Consider the following 27,842-nt stretch of genomic DNA (forward strand, 5'->3'; position numbering starts at 1 on the left):
TGGAGGGTATGAGGATGGTCTAAAGCCCTATACTAGCTCCCACAGTGAGTCTGGTTTCTCCCAAGGTTAGGTTATTTTTCTCCATTAATATTGTTCCTTGCCACAGTCGCCTTCAGCTTGCTCACTGGGGTTATTAATACAATTATTATTGAATTACTTATTTTTAAACACGATTAACAATCGTTTTTTTAACTAATTACACAATGATGATATTAATATCCATATTACGTTCATATTCATATAACATCACACACCTGAACTGTAAATAACATATTGAAGAGAAGAACAAGGGTCTAAGCTCTTTTGGCTTTTTTTCATGAGGCCACAGAGTGACTGGGGATATGTGGCCCATCTGGCAAAAAAGGGTAAGGCTTGATGAAGTGCCGTAATCCTCATTCTGTTGCAATGCGAAATCCACATAGGACATTTGCGCTTTTAGATCACACTGTTTCCTAACAACATCCTTAAATGTTGCCACTGAAAAGCGAGCCAATCTTCCAGTCATTAGAAACAACACGGGCTAACAGATTGTGCACTGAAAAGAAGAAAATATTAGGTAGATGTCTAAAAGTGAACACTTATAAGGAGCCGGCTCCTTAATGGCCTGATTCTATAGGGCCATTACCACACCTGGAGGGTGTTACCATGGTGTCAGCTACTGACGCTGCATCAAAACAACCTAACAAAGGGAATCATTCATTTGAGAGTTAAAATGTTTTCATAAAGAAAAAAATACTGAATGCACCTTTAAAGATTTGTGTGTGTGTGTGTGTGTGTGTGTGTGTGTGTGGGCGAAGTGAATAATCACTTCATGAATATTCCATCCTGTGGAAAATTCTAAAGTTATACATAAATCATTTTCTGTAGCTTCACAATGAGGTTAACAAATTTAAAATTGTTTTTCAAAGATACCTTGAAACACCACCAAAGCAAAAGCAACTTCTCTCAGGAGAACACAAGCAAAGCTCAGATGACACTGTGAAAAATAGCAGAAGTAGGAATTAAAAAAACTCTGTTCACACCCCCAGAGGAAATGATAAACCAATGAGTTTGAGCCTACACACAAAATTGCAAAACTGTTCGACAGGCGATATGTTGTGTTCAAGAGAGACTGGATTGACTTGGATGGTGAGAAACGGACTACTAAACTACTGTTTGTCTACTGAACTTATTCAGCACTGATGCTGTGGTTTCAGATCACATGTTCATGGGCTGATATTTCTGTCAGCCATTCATTTACAGGAGACACATGACAGATTTCACACGGTAATATTCTCTTTTTTTGTGAGCAGGCCAGACAATTATATTCATAGCTATCTGTTAAGCTTCAACTGTGGTAAACCAAATCTTTAACCTTAACTAGCCTTAACCTTAACTGAAATGTAAACATGTTTTTCTGATGTACTGTGATGATGGTTGGATGAGAGAGATTCAAAGGCTGCTATCTTTTTAACATGCTGTTAGAAACGTTCTCCATCTACATTCTGATATTTAGATGAATTACATAACATCCGGATTCTGAGCCAGAAAAGTAATGGTACATTCAGGGCTCTGGAGTCCTTTTTGAATACAAAAACAGACTGAAACTTATCAAAATCAATCAGCTGTACAGTGAGCAAAACTAAAACACATTTCTATTCCTACTTCTGTCACATAATTATGGTGGAAAATAGGACTGGTTACTCAAATCTGTGACCAAAAAATAAATAAATACAAATAAAACATCCACACAATTACGCTTCAAATGAGGTGATATGAGCTCTTCTTCTAGGCCTTAAATGTTTTCTCGGGAACAGACTCCTGGTCCCTGACCCTGTCTTTTTATTGACAGTTTCACTGTGGATTTGCATTTTTTCTATATGACTTTTAGCTTAATCAGGCTAAAAGTTATATAGAAAAAATGCAAATCCACAGTGAAACTGTCAATAAAAAGACAGGGTCAGGGACCAGGAGTCTGTTCCGAGAAAATTTTTAAGGCCTAGAACTAATTTATTTAATAGTTAATCAGCGAGCCTTTCGATATGGAGTTTCTAAAGATCTATTCATTTTATAATATTCAGATTGGTTTGATTATTGCTTGAATGGTATATTTTATACCAAATTATACATCTGAAGCAGGATGACCAAACATAATGACTGTTTTGTAATGTTCTTCTAGTAAAAATTTATTTGCCACATAATTTAACATGGTAACCACTATTGTTTACTCTATACATACAAAGGGTGTTGAGCAAAATTTTATCATTGTAATCATGGCCCAACACAACAAGAAGTTGTGCAAACAACTCTACTGTGGAAAATATCTTGATGACACCTGCTTTCTTTATGCTTGTGTCTTACATTAATCACAGGAGATCTTTGAAGTTTTGACTATGTCAGTGGTTTCTAAACTGGGTGCCACGACGTGTTCATTTTAATAGCCACAAATGTTAAAAGTACTGGCAGTACCAAGAACTGACTCAATTCGGTACCCATGCACTATTTGACTACAGCCGGCTGCTTTCAAACGTTCACATGCGTATGTCTGCACGTGGTCTATAAAGTTCTCATGTCTCATGGTGAGAGCTGCGTGTGAACAGTCAAATTAGCTTCTTGATCAAAATGTCCTCATTATTGAAAACACAGCAGTTAATGTATTACGTGAGTGTATGCAGACAGGACAACAATCGTATATCAAATCTGTGTGATGTGTAATTGCAGCCTAATAGACATGCTACAGTCTGTTTTGGGCCTATTGTAAATATTAATTAAACAACATGTACTATTTTCATGTGTCCCTGTGTTGTCACATTCAACTCTGATTGCTGGGTATCAACTTTTTCCCACATTCTGTCAATGGATTGTTGTCAGTTTTTAAACTACCTTGATTGAACCTGACTATAGACCTCAACATTTTAAACAGTTTATTTTGGCTTGACACAGCACTGCGTATGCCATGTTCTCTTACGAGAGGTTCTCTCGTATTGCGTAAGCTAGCTTACGCTACGGGAAAGATTAATCCTCTCTGAGATATTGAAGCCAAAAAATTATCCTTAATTTTGTATCCATTGTCAACGCAGTGCGGCAGCTGCAGACCTTGAGCGGGCTAGCTAGCGAGCTCATTGGTTGCTCTGCGGCAACTGCTGCAGCCTATAGACGAGCTTGGGCGAACTCGCATCCAATGAGAGGCGTCCGCGCGCTCACTGCATCAAAGCCCGCCAAAAAGGGCGTGACTAGAGTGCATATAAGCGTAGTTCGTAGTCTGGAACCCTGATTTTCATCTCTTCAGCGAAGCTCTTCGCATCACTGAACCGGAAGCCGCGTCACCGTTCGAGGGGCATCAAGCAAGCGTGGACAGCGCTCGAAGAAGCCGGTCGTCTTCGCCACCTTCAGCCATCCTGCGAGCTACGCCATCCGGCGACGTATCCTTTTTAAAAGCAAGCTAGTTCTTAAAGAACTTCACAAAAGAGTACAAGCGTCTTTTTTAAGATGCCTCGCTCCACTTGCGCCTCATGCCGCGCTCCTCTCAGCACCGGAGACCGCCACATCTTCTGCACTCTCTGCCTGGGACTAGGGCATGCAGAGCTCGTCCTCGCCGAAGGCGGATGCGATCTCTGCGAGGAGCTGCCGATGTCGACCCTGCGGGCTCGACTCGAAGCGCTCAGGATCGAAGCCGCCGCGCCGCCTTCCGTTCAGCCGCGCAGAAAAAAGCGCCGCTCTCAAAGGCTGCCGGAAACAGTGGTAGAAGCGATTGCCTCGCCGGAGCCCATCCCTCGAGCATCGCCTTCACCCTCCCCGCCCACCCGGGACGCGCATTTGCCGGCGAGCGGCTGCTCTGCTGCCATCTCGGATGAAGAAGCGGAGGATAAGGGCTGTTCCATCATGGCTTCGGACAGCGAGGAGTGGTCAGGCTCAGAGTCGAAGGGGAACTAACACGCCTCCTCACACAGGCCGTCGACCGCCTCGGGCTCGAGTGGTCACCACCCCTTGAGCAGGCACCCAACAGACTTGTTGCACACAGCACACCTTTGCCCGCCTGCAGAACAACTTCCGCCTGTGTTGGCCGCACCTATTCCGCCGCCGGCCAAGCTGCATCTGCTCTGCACTCTATGGCCATCCTAGAGATCCTCCAAGCGGACCTTCTGCGGGAGTGGGATGAGGAAAGCAGGCATCCAGAGGCGGTTGCAGACATACGGAGTGCTACGGACCTCGCCCTCCGCGCTACCAAAGCTGCAGCCCAAGCTATAGGGAAGTGCATGGCCGCGCTGACTGTGACCGAGAGACATCTGTGGCTAACGCTAGCCGACATGGGAGAAGCAGAGCGCTCTACGTTCCTCAACGCACCGCTCTCTCCATCCGGTCTCTTCGGCTCCGCGGTGAGTGGTATCATTGACCGGTTTTCAGAGGTCCAAAAAGCCACACAAGTCATGAATCTCTTTCTGCCTCGTCGCGCTAGCTCCTCTGCAGGCCGCCCACGTGAGCCTCCTGCACGAGCCTCTTCACAGCACCCAGCTCAACAAAGCCAGACTTCTCAGCGTCGACAGGGCGGCCGCCCTCGATCGCGCTCAGACCGCCGCCCCCCCCGCGGGCCTCGGACTAGAATTGCGCTGAAACCTGAACAACCGAAGTCCTCCTAGCTTTGTTGACAAAACGACGGATCAGTCCCGCTGCAGCCGGACCACCGTCAAAGCTTCGCCCCCTGTCAGTCCCCTTCCTTCAGGCTACTACAGTGGTAGATTCAGCAGCCAACAGGCCGGTGTTAACGCCCGCTTGCTTGCGCTCAAATAAATCTGGTAAAGAGCAAGCATGCCATATGTGTAGAAAATATGCCCACAACCCAGTGTTCACCTCTACACACAAGCATTACACATCCCATGTCCATACCAGAGAGCAAACATGTCTTATGTGTAGAAAATGTGCCCACAATCCAGTGTTCACCCCTACACACAAGCATTACACATCCCGTGGCCCTATCACGGCACACTCACATAAAGCGGTTACGAACCACTCGAGTGTTAGGGTTAATAAACGCATCCACGAATCCGTGTGCGCGCCCGCCCATTCTCTGGCCGCTCTGTCACACGACCAGCCTTATGTGTAGAAAATGTGCCCACAATCCAGTGTTCACCTCTACACACAAGCATTACAAGTTCCGTGTCCCCACCAGAGCACACTCAAAAGCGGTTACGAACCACTCGAGTGTTAGTCAATAAATGCGCTCACGAATACGTGCGCGCGGCCATTCTCTGCCCGCTCTGTCACACGGCCAGCAAACACTTCTCTGTATGTAAGTCCCGTGACTATGCTTGCGTATCACTTAACAGACGTGACTCTTTACCCATTCACCTCAATCGGGAAGTCACTCACAGAACAGCCTGTCCATGCTGTCTGCGAACAGTCCAGCATAAGCACAGTAAGCGCGCTCACACATTCTGTTCAGCGCGCTGTGTGCGGCAATCAGAGCGATTTGGCCACTCACCCTCTAACATTAAGCTTCAAAGCGTGGGAAGATATTCCAGGGATATCCGAATGGGTGTTAAGCACAATAAAACAGGGCTATTTGCTACAGTTCGATCGCCGTCCTCCTCGCTTCAGAGGGCGGCTCGAAACTACTGTGAACACGGAAGCAGCGTGCATGCTTCGTTCAGAAATAGCAAACCTTCTGTGCAAAAGGGCCATAGAGAGAGTGCCGCCTCCCCTGAGCGAGTCGGGGTTTTTACAGCCGTTATTTTCTTGTCCCCAAGAAAGACGGCAGCCTCAGACCAATATTAGATCTCAGGGTTTTGAACAAAGCGCTTGCAAAAGACCGTTCAAAATGCTTACAACCAGCAAACTCCTCGCGCATGTGCGCCAGGGGACTGGTTTATTTCTCTCGATCTGAAAGATGCATATTTTCAGATTCAGATAAATCCCGTCACAGGCCATTCTTGAGATTCAGCCGGCGGCCAGGTTTATCAATACACCGTCCTTCCGTTCGGCCTGTCCTTAGCACCCCATACTTTCACGAAGTGCATGGACGCTGGCGCTCGCACCCCTCGTGAGTCAGGGTTTGCGAATTCTGAACTATTTGGACGATTGGCTGATTTTGGCACAATCACATACGGAGCTTCTGTCTCACAGGACAGCTCTCCTCAGTCATCTGAACAGTTTGGGCCTTGCAGTCAATTGGACCAAGAGCTCACTACAGCCCAGTCAGACAATTTCCTTCCTTGGAATAGAACTAGACTCAGTGGCAATGACGGCTCGCTTATCTACACAGCACGCGCGCCGCGTGCAGCGACTAGCCGCGTCATTTCAGATGAACAGCCTCACACCTCTGAAGAAGTTTCAGAGAGTGCTAGGCTACATGGCCTCAGCCGCAGCAGTACTTCAACTGGGTTTACTGCGCATGCGCCCGCTTCAGCATTGGCTAAACACTTGCACGTCTCGCCGGGCTTGGGCCACAGGCCGCCAGCCAATCAGAGTGACTCAGACCTGTATTTCAGCTCTGCAGCCCTGGACAGTGGCCGAGTGGTATCAGCGGGGAGTGATGATGGGAGCTGTATCTCGCCGAAAAGTCATCTCGACAGACGCGTCCAACACGGGTTGGGGCGCGGTCTGCGAGGGCTCTCCAGTTTTTGGCCGATGGTCAGTTCAGGAAAAGCTCCTTCACATAAATTGTCTGGAAATGATAGCGGTCGAGTACGTGCTCGTGCGATTCCTCCCGATCATTCAGGGTCACCACGTCCTGGTCCGCTCGGACAACAGGTCTGTGGTATCCTATCTAAACCGTCAGGGCGGTGTCAGATCCAGGAACCTCTTCCATCTGGCGAAACGCATACTGAGTTGGTCCCAGTGCCACCTGCGCTCGCTGAGGGCGACGCACGTGCCAGGCCACCTGAACGACGGCCCAGACAGACTGTCCAGAGACAATATTCCCCCAGGGGAATGGTCCCTGCACGCTCAAACAGTCCAGACGTTATGGCGCATATTCGGCAGAGCAGAGATAGACCTCTTTGCGTCAGAAGAGAAATCTCACTGCCCAATATTTTTCTCGAAAAGCGAGGACACGCTGGCCCAGGACTGGCCCAACCGCCCGCTTTACGCCTTCCCTCCCGTCTCGCTATTGCCACAGGTAACGCAGAGGATCAGAGAAACGCACCACTCGGTGCTCCTCATAGCCCCGCGCTGGGAGAATCAAACATGGTTCCCGGAGCTTACGCAGCTGTCACTGACAGCGCTGTGGCCAATCCCAGTGAGAGCAGATCTCCTCTCGCAAGCTTGCGGAACGATCTGGCATCCCCACCCAGAGCGCTGGGCGCTACACGCGTGGGTGATCAACGACTACCCGTCGCTTTGCCAGGAGTAATAAACACCATCATACACGCTAGAGCCCCCTCCACGAGAAGACTATGCGTCAAGTTGGTCTGTGTTTTCAAAATGGTGCACTGACAGAGACCTGGACCCACGGACATGTGGGGTGTCGCCGCTGCTCGTGTTTTTACAAGAGCTGCTGGATAATGGCAGATCCCCATCCATGCTCAAAGTGTACGTGGCGGCCGTCGCGGCGTTCGCTGAACCCCTGCACGGCCAGTCACAGGGTAAAAACGAGCTGGTCATCCGCTTCCTCAGGGGAGCTAGAAGGATGAACCCTCCGCGCCCCACATCGGTTCCTATCTGGGACCTTTCTATAGTTCTCGAAGCTATGAAAGCCCCCCCTTTCGAACCGCTTCAATCCGTGGATGTGAAACACCTCTCACTTAAAACCGTTTTTCTAACTGCCCTATCATCAGTTAAACGGGTGGGAGACCTTCACGCGCTATCTGTCAGCGCTGCGTGTCTTGAGTTTGGACCAAGTGACTCCAAGATCATTTTAAAGCCTAGACACGGCTACGTCCCCAAGGTGGTCGGTACTCCTTTCAGAGCACAGATCATTTCCTTGTCGGCGCTACCAGCATCTGATAGCGAACGCGACGCCAATCTCCTTTGCCCAGTCAGAGCACTGAGATTGTATACTGCGCGCTCCGCATCTTTCAGAAGCTCCGAGCAGCTTTTCGTTTCGTTCGGAGGGCGCACCAAAGGTCTCGCCGCCTCGAAACAGACACTGTCCAGATGGATAGTGGACGCTATTGCTGCCGTGTACGCGTCAAAAGACCTACCATGCCCGCTAGGCATTAAGGCTCACTCCACTAGAGGCATGGCCTCCTCGTGGGCATGGTCCAGCGGGATTTCCATTCACAACATATGTGTGGCAGCGGGCTGGGCTTCCCCCTCCACCTTTGTCAGATTTTACAATCTAAACTGCTAGCGGTTTAATACGCTACAGCTCCCCTGGTGAGCTGCATTAATGGGATACAGTCCACACAGACCGGCACCGCCGCTCTGTCTATGTGCTTATGTACTACACACACACTGGCCCACACTCTTGCCGGCCAAATATTAATTCCCCACTCACGAGGGCTCCCCCGGGTCCCCCTTAATTCCCTGGGGCTCATGCAGTGGATGCTTGGCGCGCACGGCGTTGACAAAGGGTTCCCGTAGCGTAAGCTAGCTTACGCAATACGAGAGAACCTCTCGTAAGAGAACGAATCGGTTACTAACGTAACCTCGGTTCTCTCTAGATGAGGGAACGAGTATTGCGTAACCGGCCGTGCTTCGCGCCACGAGCGATTTTTCGCTTCATTCAATGAAAACCAGGGTTCCAGCCTCACGAACTACGCTTATATGCACTCTAGTCACGCCCTTTTTGGCGGGCTTTGATGCAGTGGGCGCGCGGACGCCTCTCATTGGATGCGAGTTCGCCCAAGCTCGTCTATAGGCTGCAGCAGTTGCCGCAGAGCAACCAATGAGCTCGCTAGCTAGCCCGCTCAAGGTCTGCAGCTGCCGCACTGCGTTGACAATGGATACAAAATTAAGGATAATTTTTTGGCTTCAATATCTCAGAAAAGATGAATCTTTCCCGTAGCATAAGCTAGCTTGCGCAATACTCGTTCCCTCATCTAGAGAGAACCGAGGTTACGTTAGTAACCGATTCGTTTTATTTTAAAGTTCACAAGTATGTGATGTGGAAAATTACGATGGTGTTTTAGTGCCACCTAAAAAAAATTAAAACAAAAGTTTTTGAGAATAAAGTTGGAATATTTTGAGAATTAATTATTAGACAGGGTTAGAGTGTGCAATGAGTGATTCATTCTCCCTCTTCCCCCTCCTCTTCTTCCTCCATCCAATGTATGATTTAAATAGTTCTTGTCTGTTAAATAGTCTGTCACAAATTGCATGCTGCATAATGGCAGTAAGGCTACAAGTGCACAGTAGGGCTGGGTGATATGAAAGAAATATATTCATGATATTTAAATATATATATATATAGCCAAATAGCCATATCTGATTACATCATTCTGTCATCTGTTTCCACAAAGACAGGTGCTTCGTCTGTCATTCCTTTCTGCGCAAAGACACCTCTTTTCTTTGTAAATTATGCTCATTGTAGATTGTGCTTCATTCACAAAAATTGCCTGGCACTGTGGCACAGTTTAGATCGTGCTATTGCCACAAATAAAAGTAAAAAGTAGTAAAAATGGATTATATTTAAAAGAGATGCTGTGAACATTTTCAACCCATCATTTCAGCAGTAATTCATCAAAAACTGATAAAATAATGGAGAAGAGCATTATATCCAGATGCCATGTGTAGTCGAGCACACTTTTTCTGCATGTTTTAGAGAAGATTTAGGAGTCTGGATCACAGTAAATATGTACAGTCTCAGCAGGGTGCGTCAAAAGCGGTCTCCGGCATCCTCCATAGCTCTCAGAATTGGCCCGTAAAATCGCAACTGCATATGTTCTGCATACTTTTTGCAAGCACGTTTGCACGGTTGGCTGATTTGCATAATTCCTTTAGTGAATGGGGTGTTAAACCAGTGCAGAGAGCATGTGTTAGCACAGTAAATAGGGCATTTACCAAGCACAATTCATTCTTAGTGAGATTTTTTTTTTTTTACGAACGATTAATCTTCATGTTTCCGCTCGTTATATAGTAGAACGTAAGTGCTTCTTTAAGGGAGCTGTCCTTTCCAAAGGGGCTGAAACTTTGTATTCTCAAAATGAATATAACATGAATATACTGACCAATAAAGTTGTTTGTAACCTTCTCAAGGTGCCTATTAAATAATTTAATTACAGAATTAATGAAGGCTTTAGTAAGACAGAGTTTCAAATGTATTAATTCTCAACTTCATAGAGATTAATAGAAGTGACCAAAAAATGCATGTGACATGAATGTATGCGATGTGCATCATAAAGGGCTCTCACATAGCCTAAAGTTTTGTTTCTTTGGCTGTGACCTGAACAGATGCACAAAGAACAGGATTAAAATGATGGACATCTGTTGGCTGAACTTCAGACACGTGTCTTAAAGAAACACACTTAAGTATATTTTGAAGAACAGATGACAGAAAAGCCATCAATGCTTTTCTGTCTCTGATGTTCTGTTTGTTCTGAGGAGGGTAGCGGGAGTGTGTCTCCTGGAACACACGTAAAGCGGCAGATTCATTTTATATTGCAGATGTGTATACAACCTAAACAAGTTCACCTTGAACCTAAAATGTATTTGTATTTTAATTATCCTTATGTTTACATTTTCAATTGTCATCAGATCTTAATTTGTATTAGTAATTTTCCAGACAGATACTTGCATGATGGCAAAAAGAAGGGGTGGTTGTATTCGATTCCACTTCATTATTCTTATAGCTTTTTAATTTCATTGTGTTATGAGAATGTAGATGAGGGCAGACAAGGAGTGGGATCTATAAGCGGGTTCTTTATTGAAATCAAAGTGAAGACAGGATAAATAGGAACAAAAGAAAAACATCCACAGGGGGACAACACTGAAACCAAAACACGAACACAACGGAGAAACACGGAACTAGGGAAACACGGCAGAACAGGCATGGAGCAAACATGGAACCATCAACATTCAACGAACGACAAGGAGTGAAGAACAAACACGGTTTATATACACAGACACAGGAGGATCACAAACTACAAACAGGTGCAAACAATGACACAATGATGGCAGTGATGAGATCCGGGAATTGTGGGAAGTGTAGTTTTTAGACAAAGACAAGTGAAACACGGGGCAGACAAGGGAATTGTGACACATTGTAATTTGAGGGTAATTTAAATTAAGAAATATCTTTGGTTTAAGTTTTTTTGTGTTTCAAAACATAAATACATTTTTTATAGCAAAACCAATAAAAAGGGGTATGGCAATATTGTTTTTTCTAAAAATATCATGAATACATTTCTTTTATATCGCCTAGCCCAACTGTGCACATGTAGCCTTACTGCCATTATGCAGCGTGCAATTTGTGACAGACTATTTAAACAGACTAGGACTATTTAAATCATCCATTGGAGGGAGAAAAAGAGGAGGAAGAGGGAGAATGAATCACTCACTGCACACTCTCACCCTCCTTTGTTAACCATATTTTAATTGTTTATTTTGGACTATTTACGTTTTAAACTGCAGAGTCACATAACTCACATATATCTTCTAAACAAATCTGTTCAATAAGAACATATCTTTCTGTTGCCATTACAATTGTGCTTATCAAAGAAGCCTTAATAGCGCTAGTTCATTTTCGAGTGTTTTTATGTGCTAATTAGATAACAATGCTTTTAGGAATCATGCTGTAGTAAGTACAATTTAAGTGCTACTAATGTTCAACTTAGAGCTTCGTGAAACCCAGCCCAAGCATCACCCACGCCGAGCTGGACTGTCTGGTTCTTTCTCCTGAATAAATTCAATTCATAACCACTGCAGTGTCTAGATCCCAATAATAATTTTGTGCTGATGTGCCAAAAGATGAAAAATGATTTCTTTGTTGCTAAATCCTAAACTAAATTATGATTTAACTAAATCATCCACATCCATTTCTTGCAATGATAAAGCTGCTGGCTCAGTGTGATACTGTGGCTATTCGTGTGAAAATGACACGCCATTTCTGGTCATTTTAATTTAATTCTCAGAATATTCTGACTTTAATCTGATTTTGACTTCATTCTCGAAATATTACTAATCTCGTAACGCTATGACATTATTCTCTAAATGTTTACTTTATTCTTGTAATGCTACGACTTTATTCTTGAAATGTTTTTTACTTTATTATCGAAATATTTTGCCTTAATCTTGTAATGCTATGACTTTATTCAAATAATTGTGAATTCATTCTCGAAATATTATGACTTTAATCTTGTAATGCTACTACTTTAATCTAGAAACGTTTACTTTATTCTCGAAATCTTCTCGAATTCTCAATATTTTTGTATTTATTTTTTTACATGGCACCAAAACGCTATTGTAGAAAATAGCTAGGCAATTCTCAGATAAAGATTTACCATCCATGAGGAAGAATTAGGAGCTGCACAATGTTCACGATGTTCTCCGAGGGATAAAGGTAGTCAAACTCACGTTTCTTTAAAGGTAATTTTACATTTAACATGTTTAAATTGATGACACTTTTGAAGCATGTTCATTTCCCATTTGAAATCTAATGCAATTGCTGGGTTGTAATGAAAGTTAAGAGCGTTCAACATAAAGAGAGAAGCAACTTGAAGTAGGGTAACCAAACATCATAAATATATAGTATCAATTTTTGTATTACTTTTTATTTATTGATATTGCATTAATATCAGATAAGAACCCTTGAATTCTAACTCACATCTGGGGTGTACTTTGTCATATTCATAGTCACAGGTGAACACTATCTTTCACTTATCTTAATCATTCCACTCAAATTGGGAGGGTATAGCTCAACAGTATTTAAAGCAGTAGTTCCCAAATAAACAAATTCTGGGATGAAACTTAAATTTTATCAATTTAAAATTGGTCTTAAAATATAAGCTATATTGATAGTAATGAATATTAAGGTTACAAAAACAATGTGAACACCAGGCTATCATTGTTTATTCTGCTCAAATGAAGGGCAATTCACAGATCTCAAGACATGTTTTTCTAAGTTTCAAACTACATTTAAATTTACACAGCGACCTAAAAATGCCGTTTATGGCGCGATGCAACCAAATCGCTTCATCTGATACACATTTACATTGACGCATCCTTACAAAAAGCCCTTATAATAAATACATCTCTGATAGATTGTCTAATTAATTTGCTAAATGGATTGCTGGGAAATGTAGTAGGCCAGTTTTAGGATTATGTTCAATAATATGGAAATCGTCTAGGTTACGCATGTAACCTCCGTTCCCTGATGGAAGGAACGAGACGTTGTGTCAGAGAAGTGACACTAGGGGTCTCTCTTGAGCGCCGATATTCACCTCTGAACTATGAAAAAAGGCCAATGAGAGTTGGCAACCAGTATTTGCATGTCCCGCCCCCGGACATACGGGTAATTAAGCGGCGCAAATACGGGAGTTCATTCAGGATTTTTCTGAGGAGCCGGAAATGGTCCGGCCACAACAGTGGCTCGGCTCAGCGACGTGGCAGGGGAGACACGTCGTCTTGTTCCCTCCATCAGGGAAAGGAGGTTACATACGTAACCTAGACGTTCCCCTTCTGTCGCTCTCTCCACGTTGTGTCAGAGAAGCGACACTAGGGGTCCACTTATAAAAGCGCCATGCGCTGAGCCGTGTACGTGAACTGCTGATACAGGAGCGAGCAGGTATTCTTACGTGCAGGACGACCAACTGTATCAGGCTGCACGTACCCTTCCCCAATGCCCCATTTAAGCCATCAGGATTCCTTATCGTTACCCTGGAGGGGGGAACAAGGTGCTGGCCGCCAACCTGGGAACGGGCCAAGCCTGGCCGGGCCTCTATTCTCTCTATATTTCTCGCATAGAGCAACTTAGGCCGGGGCCCTTACACGCATTGAGGGAAGGGGGTCTTAGCCCTTATTCAGGGCGGAGAAGACCCTGCGGAGGCCACGCCTACCCGAGAGGGGAGGCAAGTTTAAGTGGCAAAACCATCAGAGGCGTGACTTAGGGCCTATGTGGAAAAGTCGGTGCGGTGGTGGATCCAGCCTATAGAGGGGGTGAACATACAGCACGGCAGCCGAGGCAGCCATGACTGCCTAAGGGAAACACGGGAGTCAGCTCGCCAGAGGGGACAGAACCGTGGCGTTACACACAGGGGGAGTCTGAAGGAGGCCTTACCTGTGGAGCACCTATACCAGTACAGGGTAGCTTACGGTACCCGCAGTGGCTTGGGTCAGCGAGTTCCTCCGCTGAACTGCGACCCATGAGGGCTAGGGAGGAATCGACCAGTGTCCCAAACCTGAGATCTCCTGGGAATGAAGGCGCACTGTTTCCCCTGGTTAGGGGGAAGGGCGCTAGGTGCAAGCAATTCACCTGGTCAGATCGTGGGCGTGCCACCGAGTTCTACGGGCTCAGTACCTGAGAGAACACCAGACGATACTGACTCAACTCGGAGATTGTAGAATCTCGCAAAAGTGTTAGGTGTTGCCCAGCCCGCTGCTCTAAAAATGTCTGCTAGGGCAGTGCCCCTAGCTAGTGCCCATGAGGACGCAACACTCCTGGTGGAGTGAGCTCAGACCCGCAAGGGGGGGGGGGGCACGGCCTGGGTGTGATAAGCCAGGGAAATGGCGTCGACAACCCAGTGGGCGAGTCTCTGCTTGGAGACAGCATTCCCTTTCTGCTGTCCCCCAAAGCAGACGAAGAGCTGCTCAGAGCGTCTAGTGCTCTGTGTGCGGTCCAGATAAATACGTAAAGCAAGTACTGGACACAGCAGTGAAAGGGCTGGGTCTGCCTCCTCCAGGGGCAGCGCTTGCAGGTTCACTAACTGATCCCTGAAGGGCGTGGTAGGAACCTTGGGCACATAGCCCGGTCGCGGTCTTAGGATCACGAAAGTATCTGCCGGACCGAACTCCAGGCAAGCGTCGCTAACAGAGAACGCATGCAGGTCCCCGACCCTCTTGATGGAAGCGAGCACGATCAGCAGGGCAGTCTTGAGAGAGAAGCGGCTCGAAGGGGGGGTCTCTGGAGGCCCGTAAGGACGACCGAGAGATCCCAGGAGGGGAAGAGGTTAGGCCGGGAGGGAGTTATCCTCCGGGCACCTTTTAGGAACCTGACGATTAAGTCGTGCTTACCAAGAGACTTGCTGTCTACCGTGTCATGGTGGGCCGCGATAGCGGCGACATACACCTTGAGGGTGGAAGGGGACAGCCTCCTCTCCAGCCTCTCCTGAAGAAACTCGAGCACTGACCTAACTGCGCACTTCTGCGTGTCTTCAGCTCGGGAAGAACACCAGTCCGCGAACAGACGCCACTTTAGAGCGTAGAGATGCCTGGTAGAGGGGGCTCTGGCTTGATTGATTGTATCTATGACGGTCGGTGGTAGGCCGGCTAGATCTTCCGCATCCCGTCCAAGGGCCAGACGTGGAGGTTCCAGAGCAAGCCCCGTCCCTGAGAAAGAAGGTCCTTCCTCAGGGGAATCCGCCAGGGAGGGGCTGTCGTGAGGAGTGTGAGGTCCGAAAACCAAGTCCGGGTAGGCCAGTAGGGGGCTACCAGAGTGACTTGCTCCTCGTCCTCCCTGACCTTGCATAGCACCTGTGCAAGAAGGCTCACTGGGGGAAATGCGTACTTGCGCAGCCCCGTGGGCCAGCTCTGTGGCAGCGCATCTGCCCTGAGGGGAGCCTCTGTCCGGGCATACCAGAGCGGGCAGTGGGAGGTTTCTTGGGAGGCAAACAGGTCTACCTGGGCCTTGCCGAACCGGTCCCAAATCAGCTGGACCGACTGGGGGTGGAGTCTCCACTCTCCACCGGGCAAGCTTTGTCTTGACAGCGTGTCCGCCATCACATTGAGGTTGCCGGGGATGTGAGTGGCGCGCAGTGACTCCAGTCGCTGCTGACTCCATAGGAGGAGACGACGGGCAAGCTGTGACATGTGGAGGGAGTGTACTCCACCTTGGCGGTACATGTAGGCTACAACCGTGGTGCTGTCTGTCCTGACTAAGACGTGTTTGTGCCGAATTAATGGAAGAAACTTCTGCAGGGCCAGAAAAACAGCCAGCAGCTCTAGGCAGTTGATGTGCCAGCGCAGCGGGCCTCGGTTCCACCGGCCTGCGGCTGCGCGCCCGTTGCACACGGCGCCCCAACCCAATTTGGAGGCGTCGGTCGTGACCAGAACGCGTCGGGACACCTGCTGCAAGGGTACTCCAGCCCTTAGAAAGCAAAGGTCTGTCCAGGGTTTGAAGGTCTGGCGGCAGGCAGGGGTAACTTTTACGTTGTGCGTGCCGCGAAAAGAGATGCTCTGGACCGGGGAGAGCTTGCTCTTTTCCCAGTTGACCTGAAGCCCCAAACGGCTGAGGTGCCTGAGCACCTGGTCTCTGTGTGCGCATAGTAACTCTCGAGAGTGAGCCAGTATGAGCCAGTCGTCGAGGTAATTGAGTATGCGTATGCCGGCTACTCAGAGCGGGGCAAGAGCTGCCTCTGCGACTTTCGTGAAGACGCCAGGGGACAGAGACAGGCCGAAGGGGAGGACTTTGTACTGATACGCCTGACCGTCGAACACGAACCGTAAGAAGGGTCGATGTCGAGGGCAAATTGAGACGTGGAAGTACGCGTCCTTCAGGTCTACCGCTGCGACCCAATCTAGATGTCGGACGCCAGATAGAATTTGTTTCTGGGTGAGCATTTTGAAAGGGAGTTTGGACAAGGTCCGATTGAAAACTCGCAGGTCCAAGATCGGTCGTAAGCCGCTGCCTTTCTTGGGTACAACAAAGTAAGGGCTGTAGAAACCCTTCTTCGTTTCGGTTGGAGGGACAGGCTCTATCGCGTCCTTTAATAGAAGGGAGGCGATTTCTTCGCGCAGGGAATGGGCATGTTGGCCGTGTACTGCGGAAAAATGTACGCCCACGAAGGGGGGCGGAGACCTGGCAAACTGAATTGCATAACCGAGTCGAATGGTCCGGTGCAGCCAGCGTGACGGGTTGGGCAGTGAAAGCCACGCCTCTAAACTCCGTACTAGGGGCACCAAAGGGACGGGTTTTTTGGACGTACTCGGCGGGCTTCGCGAGCGGTGCGGAACAGGTAACGTGGCGTCGGGAGGCAACTTGGCGTCCCGAGGCTCTGGTGCTGAGAATAAACTCAAAGCACTTACCTTGCTCACGCGACCTGGCAGGGGCGGGTTCGTGACTGAGGAGGAGGTCTGATGCTGGCGCCCTCTGGACTCCTCTGAACCGGCCGGCCGGGAACAGTCGTGGGGCTGAAGGCGGGAGACCGCGTCCATGGAGCTGGGACTGTTGAGGCCTGAAAGCAGAGTGCCGTGAGAACGGCATTTGCGGGCCATATGCCCTAGAGACAAAGGAAATAGCTCTTTTATTGAGAATTTGGGTACCGCAGCCCCGTTAAGGGGTGCGGCTAATGAAAAACACAGGATTCTCCTCCCGGCCCTCCACCGGGGGACGGAGCGGTCTTACCACCTCCGGAGCTAACTTCTTGGACTCTGGGTGCGATGTCTCAGGAGCGCCTGGGAGCCTTCCGGGTCCTCGAGGGGGTCCGTGAGACAGGGGGCGTGCACTTCCCGTGGTTTGCTCGACGCTGGGGCTGAGAGCTTGGCCCGGGTTGAGGCGGAGCAGGAGCTTGTCTTCTGGCCGCGGGAGGACGCCCTCGGCGAGCAGACGGGGCATGGGCCGTGGCGGCAGGCTTGCGGCGAGGCATGATGTGAGAGATGGCCTCCGTCTGCTTCTTTACCTTGGAGAACTGCTGGGCAAAGTCCTCGACGGTGTCGCCGAAGAGGCCGAACTGGGAGACAGGGGCGTTGAGGAAGCGAGTCTTGTCGGCTTCACGCATCTCGACCATGTTCAGCCACAATTGACGTTCCTGGACCACTAGCGTGGCCATCGCCTGCCCGAGCACTTGCGCTCTGACCTTCGTCGCTCTCAGGGCGAGGTCGGCCGCTGAGCCCATTTCCTGCAGCGTGTTGGGATCAGGGCCACCCCCGTGCATGTTGCGAAGTGCCTTGGCTTGGTGGACCTGCAGGAGAGCCATGGCATGCAGGGCGGAAGCGGCGCGTCCAGTGGCGCTGTAGGCCTTCGCTGTCAGCGAGGAGGTTGCTCTACAGGTCCGGGAAGGGAGTACGGGGCGACCTCGCCAGGTGGTAGGGGTAACGGGGCATAGATGGATCGCAACCGCCCTATCCACCTGGGGAATTGCCGCGTACCCGTGGCGCGCTCCGCCGTCGATGGTGGCAAGGACGGACGAGCCTGTGGCGGTGTGACAAGTGGAGAGGGGTGCTCTCCACGAAGACGTCAGCTCGTCATGCACTTCCGGGAAAAACGGAACCGGGGGGGGGGCGAGGCTGTGAGCTGCGCGCAGACCCCAGGAACCAGTCATCCAGCCGTGATGGCTGTGGGGAGGATGGAGGGTTCCAATCCAAGCCCACGCTGTTGGCTGCCCGGGAAAGCATGTCGGACATCTGTCCGTCCGCCTCAGCCTGGGCGTGCAAGCCCGAAGGCGGCAGCCCAGGGGAGTCCTCTGCATCAGATGCCGCGCCCTCCGATGTCGCGGGCGAGCTCATCGGCTTCCATCGCAAGAGGGTCGGCTGACTGGCTGTGAGGCGAGTCGCCGCCGCCTCAAGCACGGACGGGAATCAACGAGCGTGCTGGGGCACGGGTGGTCCGAGGGGGCGTACCCGGCGGAGCTGCACCTGCAGCCATCCCCAAATCGCCTCCATCGCCAGCCGCATCGTCCTCAATCCCGTGGGAAGAAGGAGCAATACAGGGGCGGCTGGAGTGGCTTGCTCACGGTTGTAAGCAAGCCGCGACCGCAACGTTGTCATAGTCATGTTCTCGCAGTGAGAACATGAACCATCCACAAACGCAGCCTCGGTGTGATCGCTACCCAGACACACGAGACAGCGCCTGTGGCCGTCGGAAGCGGAGAGCACTCTACCGCATCCAGAAACAACACAGGGGCGGAAATGCATCTTTATAAAGACGCGTCCTTAAAAGGACGTTCAACGCCGCTGTGTTTTGCTCTTTGAGAGGAAATTACTCTTAAATAAAATCACTCTTTTAGGGAAAAAACTCGTGAGAGTTTTTAAATCTGCACTGTCAATGTGCCCAGGGGCAGGAATGCACAGCCGTGCAAACAGGAGAAAGCCGCTGTTGTGCGCCTTGGAATCCAACAGTTATGCAGCAGAGGGATGACAGGAACTCGGTGTGTAGTATGCAGCAGTTGCAGACACGACCATCGGCTCCCGAAGAAATTTTCTGAATGAACTCCCGTATTTGCGCCGCTTAAATACCCGTATGTCCGGGGGCGGGACATGCAAATACTGGTTGCCAACTCTCATTGGCCTTTTTTCATAGTTCAGAGGTGAATATCGGCGCTCAAGAGAGACCCCTAGTGTCGCTTCTCTGAAACAACGTGGAGAGAGCGACAGAAGGGGAAATATATATACCTTCTAAAGCCACTTTTTTTGTCTTATCAATATACCACAATAAGGCAATGCATTTTAATTATCTGAATTGTTATTTGAGGGGCTTTCTCAGCAAATATTTATATATGCGATCAATTGCAGTTAATTACTCATATCATGTAATTAATTTGATAAATTTTTTTTATCAATTGACAGCCCTAGTTTCTTCCCATTTGTGAAAACAAAATCAGCATTATATATATAGCCGGGCTGTGTGCCCAGTAATATTTACACTTATTGCAAATAATTATTTGGCTACACTCAAACCCATGGTAGGGGGGCCCCTGGTGGCCATGGGGGTCCTATTTAGCTGCATATGTTGCTTAATAGACAGGGCTGGCAATGCCTGACACAGAGAGTGAAGTTCTTCACATGTGAATTCAGAGAGAAAAGCTCAACTGCTGTCAGACATGCCCATCGACGGCTTTCCTTTCGTCTTTTCTTCAAAATATAAACTGCCATGTATAATACGGAATCATTCAGTAATAAAGGGAACATATTTGCGTTTAATATTAAATCAATACAGGACGCAGTTTACCCGGGACTGTCCCGGTTTTAAGAGGTGTGTCCTGACAATTCTCAAAAAAATGTCATTATGGCCCAGTTTCAACTGGTAGGCTCACTTTCACCTTTAATTAAATATCCTCATTTTCCTTCTCACTATTGTCTCTGGTATCGTTTTCAGAGAAGAGAATCAATTTCATTGCATCGCACGTTGATTTGACGATACTTTCATTCTAGTCTTTCAACAAATGCAGAGAAGTATCTACCATGGCGAAGACGTCAGATGCTTAGTGCTCACACTCTTTATTGTTCTGTCAGTCAGCGCAAGTTAGAAATGCCCAAATAAAAATGCATTTCCACAATGAGCTGAAAGAAGCTGATTTCATTTCTTATCATGACAAGTGAAAATGTAAATGAGGTGTTCCCCTTCTGTCACTCAACGTTGTGTCGAATGAAGTGACACAAGGGATCTTCCTTGGGAACCTCTCGTACCTCTGAACTTGAGAAAAGGCCAATGTGAAATCTGGCAGACAGAATTTGTGTACCCCGCCCCCGGACATACGGTTATAAAGGGAAGCGGGCGTGCGTCTGTCAGTCAGAATCTTTCTTCGGAGCCGAGCGGTTGTGCAACAGCAAAGCTGAGTTCACCACTGTTCCACTCACCTCTACTGGCGAGAAGCACTGCTGTTGGATCTATGGCGCGTTTCCAGCTGGCATTCTCTCTCTCTGCACGCTTTACAGTAAAAGAGTGTTCTCCCCTCCTAAAAGAGTTTGTTTCTCTAAAAGAGTTTGAGTTTTCACTCATAAAAGAGCAATACACAGCAGGCAGCGTTTTATGAATGGTTCATGCTCTCAGTGCGAGAACATAGCCATGGCAACATTGTGGTCGCGGCTTTCTTTCTTCACGAAAGAAAGCCACTTCAGCCGCCCCCCCGCATCTTTCATTCTTCCTATAGGATTATGTGGTTGGCGATGAAGGCGATTTGGGGTTGACGACAGGCTCTGTTTCGCCGGGTAAATCCCCACGAACCACCTGCCCCCAGGCACGTTTGCTTGCTTCCGTCCCAGCTCGGGATTAGTGCAGCTCGCCTCACGGCCAGTCAGCATTCTCCCTTGAGCCCCCAGAATTGGATGACGACATTGCCGCTGCATCGGAGAGCGTCTGATGCTGATGACTTGTCTGGGCTGCCACCTTCGGGTTTCCTCAGCCAGTCTGAGGCTGATGCGCGGTTGTCCGCTATGCTTTCCCAGGCCGCTATGAGCGCAAGGATGGAGTGGAAACTTCCATCATCACTGACCTCTAAAGCCTACAGCGGCTTCGGACAGGCCGCCTCCGCCCTGCATGCCATGCTTCTCCTGCAGGTCCGCCAAGGCACTCAAAGATCTGCACCTGGGCAGTCCCTGGGTAGGCCCCGACATGCTGCAGGAACTGTGCTCTGCCACTGACCTCGCTCTCAGAGCCACAAAGGTCACAGTGCAGGCACTCGGGCAGGCGATGGCCAGCCACTTGGTCCAGGAGCATCACCTCTGGCTGAACATGGTCGAGATGCGTGACGTTGAGAAGCCCCCATCTCCCAGCTTGGCCTCTTCGGCGACACCGTCAACTACTTCGTCCAGCAGTTTTGGGCAGCGAAGAAGCAGATGGCGGTGATAACCCACATCGTGCCGAGGTGCCACCAAACCAGCGCGCCCCACCTGCTTGCTGACAGCGTCCCCCTGCGGCTAAACAACAGGTAGCTCTGCCTCAACATGGGCCCATCTCTCAGCCCCAGCATTGAGCATCTCGCAGGCAGTGTACGACCCCGTCTCCAGGACCCCTTCCAGGACCCGGAAAGCTCCGAAGTGCTCCTGAGACGGGCGACCCAGGCAGTCAGACGTTCACTCCAGAGCTGGTACCAATACCACTCCGTCCCCTGGTGGAGGGCCGGAAGGAGAATCCTTGTTTCATTTTCCGCACCACCTTCAGGCTGCAGTACCCACATTCTCAATAAAATAGCAATTTTATCACTCCCTGGGCCATCCAGCGCCTTTCTCACGGCACCCCGGCTCCAAAACTCGACAGTCCCGGCTCCCCAGACGCAGCTTCATCAATTCCGGACCCGCGACTGTTCAGCCCTGGCAGGCCAGCGCTGACGAGTTCCGAAGACGCCTTTCCAGGACCTCTTCCTCAGTCTCTAACCCACCACCTGCTGGGTGCATGGAGCAAGGTAAGTGTTTTGAGTCTTTTCTCAGCACCCAAGCCTCGGAATGCTCTTCTGCCTCCCGACGCGGTATTACCTGCTCCCCCCGCCGCGAAGCCCCGCCTGGTACTTCAAAAGCGATCGTCCCGTTAGTGCCCCTCGCGCCCAACAGTTAGCTTTCACTGCCCGTCGTGCTGGTTGGCCAGGACCATCCGCCTCGACTATGCGATTCAGTTCACCCGGCATTCGCTATATTAGATAAAAAAATGTAATCGAATTAATTACATGGTGTCCCGATTAATTAATTGCGATTAATCACACATACAAATATTTGCTGAGGAAGCCCCTCATATAACAATAATTAAATATATAATGATGAAATAATTATACAGTTATCTTTAACTGTTAAAAAAAATATATATATATTATAATACAATGTATTGTTTACTACCATATTATTGATCATAAGTCAATCATTGGCCTACAGTTCACAGCAATCCATTTCACAAGTGAATTTGTCAATCAGTTGGAGATTTATTATGAGGGTTTGTTTAAGGACCCGTCAATGTACACCTGCGTCAGACATTTTAATATTTTTATTTTAAACAAGTCAGGGGTATACATAGTACACAATACTACAGATATATTTTACAATAATGCCAAGACATTATATTCATTACATAGTGCAATGGTTTTCAATGCTTTGGAGTTGTTGGAGGTACAAAGAGTATTTAAATAATATTTCAAGTCTTTACAAAAAAGTGCAAATAGGGGCTTTATAGACATAAATTTACACTTATGTATAAAACACTTGGCAAGAAAAATAAACAGATTAATCAGAAAATATTAACTTAAGTTATCAAATCTGTGAAAACCAAATAAAACATATTTATAAAGCAAAGAAAAACTTGTTAAAATATAGGTACGCACAAACAAACAAAATTTTCTCCAAAATACTACTAAAATGTGAGGGGCAGATTAATCTACAGCATTACTGAAGGAGCAAAGTGGATCTATTTCAGGGAGCATGTTTCTTAAAGATTGACTGGGTAAAAACGGTGTAACAGTTTAAAGGACACCTCCTTAACCTTGTTTGTAATTAAATATTTGTGAGGTAAAGACCATACGACCTGCGTCAGACAAGCTTGTGTCGCGTCTTGGGTGCGTTGCATCATAAACATAAAATGTTTAGTTCACTGTGTCAAGTTAAATATACAGTCAGGTCCATAAATATTGGGACATCGACACAATTCTAATCTTTTTGGCTCTATACACCACCACAATGGATTTGAAATGAAACGAACAAGATGTGCTTTAACTGCAGACTTTCAGCTTTAATTTGAGGGTATTTACATCCAAATCAGGTGAACGGTGTAGGAATTACAACAGTTTGTATATGTGCTTACCACTTTTCCGTGCAATTAACTGTTTTACCAGACATGTCATTCGTCCACGATTTTAGTTTTTTTTGTTTTTTTTTTTTGTTTTTTCGCAGTTTAAAATGTAATTTGTATTTAAGGTTAGATGCATAGGGAGTTTTGATTCTGATGGTATAAGTCCAAAAGCTTTGATGACAGGTGTCAGATATTCAGCAGCACCAAATAATTTCCATATTCACACACAGTAATTTTCAATCACATTTGCTCGCAAGGTAGAGACCTGTTTTTACATTGTTGCGTGATGTTTTTTCAACAAATGAGCTCAACCTTGCGAGTGTCAAAGGTGACATAAAAAGCCCCTTGAGCTGACCATGCAACAGATACTTAATGCTCGAATTCGTCCGGCAATGCCGTACCTGCAATGATGCGCAATTCCATGCACAGAACCGAACGCTATTGCATTCGCAATGAGGGGGGAGTTTTCAACTTATTCTGTTATAATATCTAGCATTCCCATCTCAATCGGCAAGAACATGTATAAATATAACATGTTTAATATAAAGGAGTTGTTTTACAAAGATAATTGTGTTAAACAGACATATTTTCAAATGAACTTGTGTGAATTTTATCTATGCGTTAGAGAGGGGGTACGCAAAAGGATGTTGAATGTTTGAAGAGGTACGACACTGTATAAAGTTTGGGAACCACTGCTTTACACCAAAGTGTTTTTCTCACACACATTTTTGCTTCACTAATTATGTCTTTGAGAGTACTAACCAACAAGAAATATTTAAAAACTGTCAATATTTGTGAAGAGACATTGAATGTCTCATCATTTCTTTTAATTAAATATGACCTTATAGTTTATGAATATCAGAGACCCCAGTTACAGGGGCGGGTCTACGTGGTGGCCGGGGGAGGGGGCACCGGCCCCCCCTGAAATTCGATTGGCCACCCCAGGTGCCCCCCCTTTAAGATGTCTTGTGATTGGTTCATTTTACGGCCAATCAGTTTATAGACTCTACTGAAGTTCGTGATTCAAATAAGTTTTTTTAATTTTTAATTTTTATTAAATATACATAACAATTTTCTCAAATAACTACTGTTATCCTTCAACAACACAAACAAACAAGGTACATCAGCAAATCTCTGAATATAACCTCAGTTGTTCAGCCATAGGTTGAGCATAGCTAGTACAAAGAACAGAAAACACACTATGAACAAACCAATAATTAAATAGAAAAAAAAAAATAAAAAAATGAAAAAAAAAAAATAAATAAAAATAAAAAGGGACTTTTTAAATTAATTTAAACGTATCCAAAAGAGAAATCAGTTTAAGGGCTTTCTGATTTTTAACAAATTGTAAAGATTTGCACAAGAGTTTAACCTCATTCATCCAGTGATTAAAGTTGGGTTTAGATTTAAACCATCTGCATTTATGAATGAAAAACTTTCCAAAACATAACAAGAAATTAATAACAAAATCACAATCTTTGTTTTCCAGACAAACACCAAACCTAATTAACTTCCACGTGAGAGGTGGGAGTTCAACCCTCCTAGACCTTAACCAGTTCTGCACCTCACTCCAAAAGGGTTGCACCGTATCACAATCAAAGAAGACATGCTCTAGATTTTCAATATTTGTTTCACAAAAAACACAATTATTCACATCAAAATTAAATTTCAATCTTAAAAATTCTTTAGTATGATAAATCTCATTTAAAATTGTGAAGTTCACCTCCTTAGCTTTAGGAGGGAGAGGAAAAGACAATTTTTTTTTTATTTCAACCTTATCAAAATTTTTATGCACGTATTCCCGTCTAATTGGGTTTGGGTAATAAGCCTGTAAAAAAAAAATTCTAATGACTCTATTTCTAAATTTTTTATCACAAAAATCATAACCTTCTAAGGAGAGCTGTCTCAGTACTGGGGAGATTTTGGAGTACAACATGTCTTCTTTAAACATGAATCTTAACAGAATTGGTATAGCTCTAATCATTCTATTACAAATATTAACGGTACACTGTATTTGGAATTTCTCACAAAACTCTCTATACAGTAACAAATTTCCATTATCATCCAAGAAATGGGCAATAGCCCAAATCCCTTTAGATATCCATTCCTCAAGATATACAGATCTTCTGCCAAACTTTATATATCTACTATTCCAAACTGGAGTGTTGTGAGGAGTGAAGTTATGTTTGAACAATAGTTTCCAATAGAGCAGCACTTGCTGATGGAAGGCTGAAAGTTTAACTGGTAACGAGGTGCACTCAAAGTCACAACATAACAGAAAGTGTATTCCCCCCAGTTTGTTAAAGATAGTATTGGGGACAATAAACCAAAAGGAGTGGCTATTTTGAATGAAGGATTTTAACCATTTCAATTACAAAACACCATTCATAATGTCGATAGCATTCACCCCACAGTCTTCATATTTTTTAATCATGTCCTCCTTTCTAATGTACTGACACTTATTTCTCCAAATAAATTTAAAATTCACCTTAGTTATTAATTTAATCATTCGTGTCGATATGGGCAAGGAGAAGGCTGGATAGATGAGTCTGGACAAACTATCCATTTGAGATAAAAGAACCCTTCCAAAAATCGTAAGATCCCTCTGCAGCCATCTATTCAATATGGACTTACATTTATCTATGTTATTCAACACATTTTTATTCTCCATAACATCTTTATCTTTAGAAATAATAATCCCCAAATATTTAACTTCCCTTTTAATTTGAATATTAGATAATGACTGCAAAGGAAACTCATGCAGTGAGTTAACATTACACATTTGTTTAGGTTTAAATGTAGCCCCGAAGCTTTAGAAAACTGGTTAATCGAATGTAAAGCTAATGGAATTTGATATTCATTCTTTAGAAACAATGTTGTATTGTCAGCAAACTGGCTTATAAGTATATGTCTATCCAACACTGGAAGACCTTCAATACCATTATTTTTAATCAATATAGATAATAACTCTGCAACCATCATAAATAATAATGGTGAGCTTGCCAGTCACCACCGAAACAGAAGAATCCAGCTATTTTAGTTGAGGTCTGCCTTCTTTCTTTTTCGACTGTTTTCCTCTCTTTCTGCTACTGTTTTTATTGTTTCTAAACTAAAGACTGTTGTAACGGGTGTCTAAGAATTTAATAATTAATTAATTAAATGAATTGCTGTGGGTGTAGATAGATTTAGCAGAAGATTTTTAAGTTCGTAAAGGAGGTAGCGGGTTGTGGTGAGAAACAGACAACACAAGTTAGATATGAACTGGTATGTAATTTGGTTTCCAATGAAAATAAATAGAATAAAAAAAAAAAAATTATGTCAGTCAATTATACACAGTTCAACCATGAAAATTTCCCCTAGAGTGCACTCTTCTTTTACCCCAGAACATACACAGATAATTGCAATGACAAAATAAAATATATAAATAAAATAATAAATAATAGAGTGGTGTGTTTTCTTAAACACTCTTTTCTCAAAATATCACGACTGTCAATCGTTTGATTGAACAAGAACCTCAATATTAATCAAAAAATTTACCAATACATTTTGGCTATGTATAACCATACACCATCACGAGTGTTCAATGCTTTTCAAAGCACATATCAGTTTCTTATCAGTCTCTGTATTCGTCTGTCAATCTTGATGAAAAGAAAAAACTCAATAGTCTCTAAATTTGAATTGTCTCGCTACAGCAAGACTGGAGAAGGAAGGAAAGGATATTGTCCTCTTCGCCACGAGTTGTTGCCCTTTCACCGTAGTAGATTCTTTCACTGTAGTAGATTCGGGTGGCTCGCCATCAGACTTGAAATTTCTCACAGGATATCACAGAACGACTCGGTTACTAACATAACCTCGGTTCCCTGAGAGAGGGAACGACTATTGCGTAAGTAGCTTATGCTATGGGAAAACTCCGTTTCTCGAGAAATATTGAAGTCTTTATGTAAAACGCATTGCAGCTGCACAGCAGACAGTGATGAGCGAAGCAGCTCGGTCATTGGCTGTGCTGCGGCAACTGCTCGAACCAATGACGGGCGATTTAGAACGCGCCACCAATGGGGCGCGCCCGCTTCGCGTGCTCATAGCCTGCTGAAATTAGCATATGAGGGCTATATAATGAGCATCCCGTCATTCCGGTTCTTTAGGTTCAATCGACTGAAGCGACTGACCAAGCACAGGCACGGCAGCTTACGCAATAGTCGTTCCTCTCTCAGGGAACCGAGGTTACGTTAGTAACCGAGTCGCTCCCTTATCGAGAGGTCTCTCCTATTGCATAAGTAGCTTACGCTATGGGAACCCCATGTAAAACGCCAGGCGTGCTGACTTCGCTGTATAAAGCCAGAGGCGGTGC

General features: G+C 46.3%; 1 protein-coding gene across 3 annotated transcripts in view; it reads left to right on the forward strand.

The window, feature by feature from the left end:
- Positions 1-1,061: 1,061 nt before the first annotated feature.
- Positions 1,062-27,842, forward strand: part of gpr174 (G protein-coupled receptor 174) — a 37,073-nt gene continuing 10,292 nt past the window's right edge. Inside the window, exon 1 of one of the 3 annotated variants that reach the window (XM_052150252.1) lies at positions 1,062-1,128. The gene's annotated coding sequence lies outside the window, so the exon portion shown is untranslated. Of the gene's footprint in view, positions 1,267-22,099; positions 22,128-27,842 lie in introns of those variants that run through there. The other 2 variants (XM_052150249.1, XM_052150250.1) reach the window with 2 other exon arrangements.

Source organism: Xyrauchen texanus, chromosome 19 (genome assembly GCF_025860055.1).
Source record: "Xyrauchen texanus isolate HMW12.3.18 chromosome 19, RBS_HiC_50CHRs, whole genome shotgun sequence".
In the NCBI taxonomy this organism is placed as follows: Eukaryota; Metazoa; Chordata; class Actinopteri; order Cypriniformes; family Catostomidae; genus Xyrauchen; species Xyrauchen texanus.